The sequence below is a fragment of the Rattus norvegicus genome, chromosome 18, assembly GCF_021556685.1.
Source record: "Rattus norvegicus strain SHRSP/BbbUtx chromosome 18, alternate assembly SHRSP_T2T, whole genome shotgun sequence".
NCBI lineage: Eukaryota > Metazoa > Chordata > Mammalia > Rodentia > Muridae > Rattus > Rattus norvegicus.
The window spans coordinates 66,486,902-66,496,395 of NC_141551.1; positions in this window are offsets into that span (position 1 = coordinate 66,486,902).

Consider the following 9,494-nt stretch of genomic DNA (forward strand, 5'->3'; position numbering starts at 1 on the left):
ATTATGATCCATCTTGATTCTCAAACTCATTAGAGTCAACTTGATGCCCCAGAGAAGGGGGATGCTAGAGTGGTGAGGAATGAGAGAGTGAGCGGGTGGAGAAACACCTTCATAGAGGCAAAGGGAAAGGGCAACTCCGGGGATAGAATGGGGGTTTTGTGGAGGGGTAACTGGGAAGGGGGATATAATTTGAAGTGTAAATGAATAAAATGACCAATTAAAAGATGAAATAAGCCACTGAGCACATTATAGGTCATTTTTTTAAAAAAAAAATGTGAAGTCTCGTACCAAATGTAAGTGACAAGTTCTCTTGCAGCTATATCAAGGTCCACAGTACGCAGGGAGAAAGCTCTGCCTTTTGCCTATTTTCTTGTGTCTTATTAGCTAGTCCACAAATACTGTTCACGAGTTTATTTACCCTGTTGCTGCCGCTGCTACATCCCTTCACTGATAGGAGAACTTGGCTTCTTCATGATTTCTATGTTGCCTGAAGGCCAGTGGCTCTCTGGGTCTTTAGCAACAGCTCAAGACTGCTGACGCTCCTACTGTCCTGTGCTGAGTAACTGTGCCTGGGTCTCTCAGCCACTGCGCTATGAAGGCAGCCATTGCTTGATTCCTCCAACTGCATCATGCAAGCTATGTAATAAAGCCCCTTTTAGCATAATATTTCTTCTACTGCTTCTGTTCCTTTAGAGAACCTTGATTGACATAGTCACTGATGTCTGTATTCTTGGAAAAACTGAAACCAAATCAAACGGCTGCAAAAGGGCGTGTATTCTGGAAGACTCACTTCTGAAGTGTGATCTACATGTTATTCTTCTGTGCCTCAGTTTCCACATCTATTATATAAATATAATATTCCTTTCTCATTTATAAACTTCTTTGAATTTATTTACTTCTACAGCTATTTCTGTTTTCCTTCCTTCCTTCCTTCCTTCCTTCCTTCCTTCCTTCCTTCCTTTCCTTCCTTCCTTCCTTCCTTCCTTCCTTCCTTCCTTCCTTCCTTCCTTCCTTCCTTCCTTCTTTCTTTCTTTCTTTCTTTCTTTCTTTCTTTCTTTCTTTCTTTCTTTCTTTCTTTCTTTGTCAAGGTCTGTCAAGGCCCTGGCTAGCCTGGAACTCCCTTAGTAGACCAGACTGGCCTTGAATTCACAGAGATCTGCCTGTTCCTGTCTTCTCAATGCTTAGGATTAAGGGTATGTTCCACCATGCTCAAGTCTGTTACGTTTAAATGGCTCCTTCTCTCTCTCTTTGTTGTTTGAGATTGAAATTCGTATTTTACTTCTCATTTTTAAATTTTAATGGATTTTATTCATTTTAATGTTGAAGTTTTCCCTAGAATCTGAACTTTAGTTACAGTTTACACAGGCTAATGTGAGGTACCTTTACTCAGGGTTCAGTTTGACACGCCTTCATATATGTGTGTGTGTGTATATATATATATATATATATATATATATATATATATATATATATATATATATATTTTTTTTTTTTTTTGGTTCTTTTTTTCGGAGATGGGGACTGAACCCAGGGCCTTGCACTTCCTAGGTAAGCGCTCTACCACTGAGCTAAATCCCCAGCCCCATATGTGTATATTTTAGGCTGTTCCTACTGTATCAGGTTTCCAAAGCACATTTCAAATGTCCCTTATTTTAGGTGTGTCTCCTGTATCTTCTCTCATAACCCCCATCCTCTCCTTCCCACTTGGTTCCACTTGGTTCTCCTATTTCTGTATTCTATTTCCCTTTCCTAACAAGATCTATCTCTTTCCTCTGAGCCCCCTGCCCTCATACTCAATACCTACCCTCTGTGGTTCTGTGGGTTGTACCTTTGTTATCCTTGACTCAACAGGTAATATCCACTAGTAAGCGAATACCGACCATACTTGTTTTTCTGAACCTGGGATACCTTACTCAGGTTGCTTTCTTCTAGTTCCATCCACTTGCCTACAAAGTTCCTGATATATTTTTTTAAAGAACAGCCAAAGACTATTTCATTGTATAAATACACCACATTTTCGTTATCCATTCATCTGTAGAGGGATATCTAGGTTATTTCCCATTTCTAGCCATCATGAAAAGAGCATCGATGAACATGCTTGAGGAAGTGTCCATATGACAGCATGAAGCATCCTTTGGTATGTGCCCAAGAGTGGTAGAGCTGCGTCCTGAAGTTTGACGGGTATAAGATGAAATCTCAGGGTATTTTGTATTTTCCTAATGGCAAAGGACATTGAACATTTCTTTGAGTGTTTCTCAGCCACTTGAGTTTCCTCTACTAATCTCTATTAGATTGGCACCACCTTTTTTAATCGAGTTATTTGTTTTCTTGATATCTGTTTTCTTTCGTTCTTTACATATTTTGGATATTAGCCCTGTATCTGTTATGCAGTTGGTTAAAATACTTTTCTATCTTGTAGTCTACCTCTTTGTCTAGATGACATTATTCTTTGCTGTGCAGAAACTTCTCACTTTCAAGAAGTTCTGCGCATTAATTTTTGTTATAGGCGCCTGTGCTATCGGTGTTTTGCCCAGAAAGTCTTTTACTGTGCCAGTGACTTCAAGGCTATTCCCCCACTTCTCTTCTATCAGGTCCAGTGTATCTGGCTTTATATTGGGGATTTCAATCCTTGGAGTTGAGTCTTGCGCAGTATGGGAAGTACAGACTTATTTTCATTCTTCTATACACAGACATTCATCACTGAAGAAGAGGTCATTTGCTCTGTGTGCATTCCTGGCCTCTTTATCAAAATCAGGTGTCCATATGCTTGTGAAAATATATCTGGGTCTTCAACTCAAATCTGTTGATCAACATGTCTGTCTTTGTGCCAATACCATGAAGTTTTTATTACTATAATTTTGTAGTACAAGACGAAATTGAAAATGGTGACAGTTCTTTTTAATATTCAGGATTATTTTAGCTATCCTATTCTCTCTCTCTTTCTCTCTCTCTCTCTCTGTATGTATGTATGTATGTATGTATGTGTGTGTGTGTGTGTGTGTGTGTGTGTGTGTGTGTTTCCATATAAAGTTAAGAATGGTCCTCTCAAGATCTGTGAAGAATTGTATTGGAATTTTGATGGGGAGTACATTGAATCTGTAGATTATTTTGCTTGGATGTCCATTTTTTTTTTTACTAAATTAATGCTACTAATCTATGAGTGTTTTTTGATATCTCCAATTTCTTTCTCTAGTGATTTGACTTTTTGTTTTTTATCACTTTTTGTCTTTCATTTGCTTAACTAGAGATACCCCAATATAGTTTATACATTTTGAGGCTATTGTGAAAACTGTACTTTGCCCGATTGCTTTGGGAGTCCATTTTTCATCCCTATATAGGAGGGATCCTGATTTATTCATGAGTTCACTTTTTATCCTGTTAACGTTTCTGAAAATGTTTATCAGGTTTAGTTCTCCAGTAGAATTTTGGACACACACACACACACACACACACACACACACACACACACATAATTTTAAAGATTCTTGATTCCTTTGTTTCCAATTTGTGTACCTTTGACCTCTTTTAGTTGTCTCATTGCTCTAGCTAAGACTTCAAGTACTCTCTTGGATGGGATGGATACAGGGCACAACCTTGCCTTGTTCCTGAACTCAGTAGAATTATTTTGTTTCTCTTTATGTAAGTTGACCTTGGCTATGGACTTTCTGCAAATTCTCTTTTTTATATTGAGATATGTCTCTTGTTTTCCTAATCTCTCCAGATTTTTATTTATCATAAAGGAGTCTTGGATTTTGTCAAATCCATCATATGATCATGTTCTTTGCTTGTTTGATGTTTTTTCAGGTTGTTTACATGGTGGCTCACATTTATCTCTGGGATGCAGCCTACTTGGTCTTGTGGATGGTCTCTTTGATGTGTTCTTGAATTTGCTTTTCAAGTATTTTATTGAGTATTTTTACATCAATGTTCATAAGAGAAATTGGTCTGTAATTCATTCATTCATTAATATTCTCTCTCTCTCTGTCTCTCTCTCTCTGTCTCTCTCTGTGTCTCTCTGTCTCTGTCTCTGTCTCTCTCTCTCTCGGTTTTGTTACCAGGTTACAAGGGTAAAGTAAGTGTGACATCATAAAATGAATTAAGCAATGTTCTTTCTGCTTCTATTTTGTGGGATAATTTGAGGTATTGACATGAACTCTTCTTTAAAGGTTTGGTAGAATTCTGCACTAAAACTGTCTAGCCCAAGGCTATTTACGACATTGCCAAGTTACAGATGTACAAAATTTAATTTTTTATTTCCAGTCTTTTTCTTTCTTTTTTTATAGTATTTGGTTCCAATCAAATAATTCTGCTTCCTATTTCATCTCTACTGGCTTTTGAGCTGTACATTTGTGTGTGTGTGTGTGTGTGTGTGTGTGTGTGTGTGTGTGTGTACATATTTCATGGAGCCTGTGTGGAGGTAACTTGCAGGAGATGTCTCCTTCCAGAACAGTGGCAATTAAGATTGAACTTAGGTTGTTTGGCTTAATTACCTTCATCCACTTTATCAGGGGTCTTTATCCACTGGGCCATCTTAGAAGCCCTTTCTATTTTAATAATTATTTTATGGTAGAGGTCTGAAAACTTTTATTTTTTCCTGGAAAGACTACATAGTGAATGGCTTGGGCTTTGAATGTATAATGGATATAGAAAGTAGCTTATCCTGTATTTGGCATATGAAGCCAGAGTAAAAAAAAATATATTTGGCTGTAAGCTAATAAAACCTTACAAAGGAAACCCAATTGCTGGCCAGATTTGGTTCTTGGACTGTTATTTGCAGCCTTCCCCTCCGCCCCTGTTAAACATGTTTAAAAATTGGATATTTTCTTTATTTACATTTCAAATGTTATCCCTTTTCCCAGTTTCCCCTCCGGAAACCCCCTATCTCATTCTCCCTTCCCCTGGTTCTATGATGGTGCTCCCTCACCCACTCACCCCTTCCTCCCCACCATGGCATTCCCCTACTCTGGAGCTATAGAGACAGAGAGGCTCTGCCAGAGCCTGACAAATGCAGAGATGGATGTTCACAGCCAACCATTGAACTGAGGCCAGGGTCCCCAGTGGAGGACTCGGAGAATAGACTGAAGGAGCCGAAGGGGTTCGCAACCCCATAGGAAGAATAACAATATCAAGCAGACCCCTCAGAGCTCCAGGGACTAAACCAAAGAGTACACATGGAGGGACCCATGCTCCAGGAGACCCTTGTTTTACAGATGAAAATGTACTTAACTAACAACAGCTCATTACATTAGACATCCTATGGCATCCTTCTCCAAAGGCAAAAATCTCACAACACTTTCACAATATAATTGCCCTGTTCAGATCGGCTATTACTAGGTAGCAGTATTTACTTTTGATTTTGTTAACAATTTCAAGGCAAGTATTAATGTTATGAGTATAATAGCAATATTCTTCATATTTATGTCAATGTGAGTATTGTTCTACTGTTCTTTATAGTTCTCATGTTTTATACGTCTATCTGGATTTATCATATTGCATTTGGAGGGCATTTTAATGTGTTTATTATAGTGTTATCCACGTTTGATGTCTGCAAATGTCTCCATATCATGTCTGCTCTTGAAGGATATCTTCCCAGAGAGATGATACTAAACCAAAAAGACCCGAAACTCCCCCATGCCTTAATGCTATCACGGTACTGCCCATGCCGCTCCTGCTCTTATTAAAGAACTAATTGAATAGTTTTTTTAATCAGCTGACTTAATATTTTTTTCTTTAAAAATTGTCTCTGTCTGTAATTATACAATGATGTGTGCAGCTGCAGTTTCCTTAGTTCCCCCAACTTGGAAAACCTGACCCAGGTGAGATGGGAGGATGTACTCTTCTTCATCAATGTTTCGGAAAACGTTCAGCTGGCATTGCCATCACTTTCATCCCTGCCCCATTTTATTGGTCTTCTTCTGTGATGGCAATCACATGCAAACTTTACTGTGTCCTCTCTCTCTCTCTCTCTCTCTCTCTCTCTCTCTCTCTCTCTCTCCATCTTATCATTTTCATTCGTCAGTGAGGCAGCTTGGATAGTCATATTGACTTGATTTTGAGCTTAGTAAACTCATTTCCATTTTTCAATTTCAGTAAATATGTATAATAACTTCTAATCTAACATGAGCATTGATCATACCTAGAACACCTATTTCATTCTCTCCCTCTTTTTTAATAGGTTCCAGTTTTGTGTCGAAAATGTCTGCCTTGTCACTCAACATCGTCCTTCTGACTTCTTTGAATTTGATTATCCATGTTGGAATGTTGTCAGTAGACTTAATGCTAGGCATAAGTCTAGGCCATTAGGTCATATGGGTAAAGGGCTCACAGGTAGATTAATGTGATTCTGAGACTTAGCTATCAAAGCAGTAACAGTTGTTTCCATTCTTGCCTCCTGTTGGCTCTTTTTGTTTGCCCCACCTCATCCTTTACGCTATAACACAGCATGCAGGAAGCGACTGAGACTATGGCTAAGTGACCTGGCATCATTCCGGGACTTTCCAAGCGTTAGAATGATAAGCCAAATGATCTGCTTTTTAAAATTAATATAATATTCCATTTAGTTGCCTTTATGTCACCTGGTTGTAGTCACTTTCTAACTTGTGTACCCATTTCCCATGAAGCACTTGTGCCCATGTTTGTATGCTGAATAGAGGGGTTGATAAAAAAACATGCTTCATAACTCAGCTAAACAAATATTTGTGCAGTGTGAGCCTTGAATTAAGTAATACATGTCCCCGGTCTTGTATTATTCTATTGCAGATCAGTTTTGGATATGAAATATATACTTTAGGTGGTTAAAGAATGGACTATTAACAATCAGGCCCTACAGTGTCTTTGTTTTCTTTTAAAATGATGAATACCATTGTAGTTCACTGTGTGAGGTCTGAGATTAGGTCTATTGTGACTGAAATTTGTAACAATTTAAGAAAATCATTAGTGTCTTATGATGTGATTATCAAATACATTTACAGTCCTCTTTATGTCTATTATATGGTTTTAAAATGATCAAAGTAGAATTATCTTAACATTAAATCTTAGGCAACCATATAACATTAGTGAGAGTGATAAAACTCCCTTAGATTTGCCAGACCACAACTTGTCTGGGGAGAGCAAATCAACTGTGACAAACATTGGGTGGCGATACAAATATACAGATACTTGAGAACCTGCTATGATTCCAACACTGTTCTGAGCCTGTTAGATATCCACGTGCTCTGGGTCAAGCATCACGGTAGCCTCTTTTATCCCGTCAACTCCCTCCTTTGTAATTGTCCTTTTAGGCTGTTTCTTAGAGTTTATCTTTGTTCACTCCAAGTAATTATTTCTGTATTATTACTTTTGCAAGTCAAATTCAGTGAGTTGGATATTTTCAAATTTAAAAGAAATTTGGTGTGTAACCCTTTTGCCTGCAGGTATGACTGTGCTCCACATGCATGGCTGGTTCCTGTGGATGCCCAAGAGGGCATTGGATCTCCTAAATCTGGAGTTACAGAGGTTGTGATGATCATGTGGGTGGTGATAGTCAAACCTGAGTACACTGGAAGAGTATCTAATGAATATATATACATACAAATACTTGTGTGGGGACAATATTAAATGAACTCAGTAGCTTGTATTGTGTAATATATATATATATATTTCAAGAGAGATAGGATTATAGGAATTCACCACCATGGCTATCCTGTAGGACTCCTATGCATAATACTCACCATATGATGGTAAGTTACTGCAAACTGGTGGTGAAAACCACAATTAGATTCTAGTATCATCTCATTACCCCATTAATGCAAATGGAGGAGGGAAAGGCACTTGTAAAGTGTAATGCTTTATCATCACACTCCGGGCTAAGACATTTTCAATAGACCCCATTCTCCAATCACTGCCAGGAAATTTATACTTTAACATAAAGATTGTGATGATGTGGAAACATCATCATCAGACTCATCCTTCTATGATGCTTTTCTAACTAGTTGTGACCACGCTTCCTTGTCATTATTGATACTCCACGCTTAGCTGACTCTTCCTCTCCCTAGCCCCCATGTGCCTTTTACCTGTATGTATATCTTTGCACCACATATGGGCAATGCCCATGGAGGCCAGAAGAAGGAGGAGGATCTTCAAGTATGATAGCTTTTATTTTTATAGTGTTTTAGCTTCTGTCTATCAGTTAACATTTTCAGCAATGATTTTTATTGAACATTTATCTCCATTTCACAGTACAGGAATCAAAGATTTTGGAGGCAGGATGATTTGCCTAAATTTACATACTGAGTTGAGATGTGGACATCCAAAGAGGTTAAATTTACCTTAATAACACAAAAGAAATGTGTAGTTCATATTTCACTGTAGTTTTCCATAATTATTGATTAGGTCAAGCTTCTTTATAGATTGTGCATATCTACAGAGCTCTCCCTGATGTGCCATGTATCTATTCACTCGGGTACAAGCAAGGTATGCTGAACTCTCCAACTATGGCTGTTTGTCCAGTCATTACTTATAGCTCAGATATATCTTAGCTACACAAATTTTTCATATGCAGAGTTAGTATTGTTTTGTCTTCCTGTTAAAATTACCATCTTTAATGATATTCTTCCCTTGAGGTGTATTATGTTCAATACTATACTTGATTATGTATCTATATACATTTATAACATACAATTGTTTTCTTGAGAATATTAGCAAGGCATAAATATTACTAAGGTAGAAAAGTTTATAAATAATTTATGAATGAATCATTTACAAAAATTATTAGTTCTAGTTTAAATTTTTATTTTATTTCTAGTGCACCATGAGCCAACTTTTAACCCAATCCAATTGAGAATAGAAACTCACTGTGAAAAGCCAAAGTATAATTGGAAAATTAATTTGCTCATTCTTAAAACCACACAATGAATACCAAATCCAAATTACTTTTGTATTATCCTGTATTTTCTCCTGTTATCCTCTTGATCCCCTTATTAATATGGATATTTAAGAGTTGAATATGTGAGTACTAAATTAATATTCATCTTCATCTTGTCAAATGCAGCCATTTGTCTGTACCTATCTTTGAGAAAGCATCCATCGTGCATGTAGAGCAGGACATCAGAGTATGCAGTGTGGAGTGTACTGAATATTTAGAGTGGGTTTTTGGGACATTTGAGGTCAGAGGTGAAGACCGAGGAACTGTTTGAGAAAAGAATACTAAGTGAGTGCTAAGAATTCATGCTGTGGGATTTCCACATCTGCATTTATGCCAAGCAAAGACAAAGAAAACAAACACAGTTTAGGGAATGTCCATCTAGTAGGTCAGTGGATATCATAATTTTACTTGGAATTATCTCAAGACAAATGTGTTTTACTCAAGTCCTAAGTGGTCAGAAGGAAGAACATAAAAATGACCACATCTTTTTTACTTTAATGAGGTCAAAGACTAAAACCTTATATTCATCTTTATTCTAAGACCTCAACCTCTTCAGACATGTGTTCACCAACTCCTCCGCCCTATAAATCTT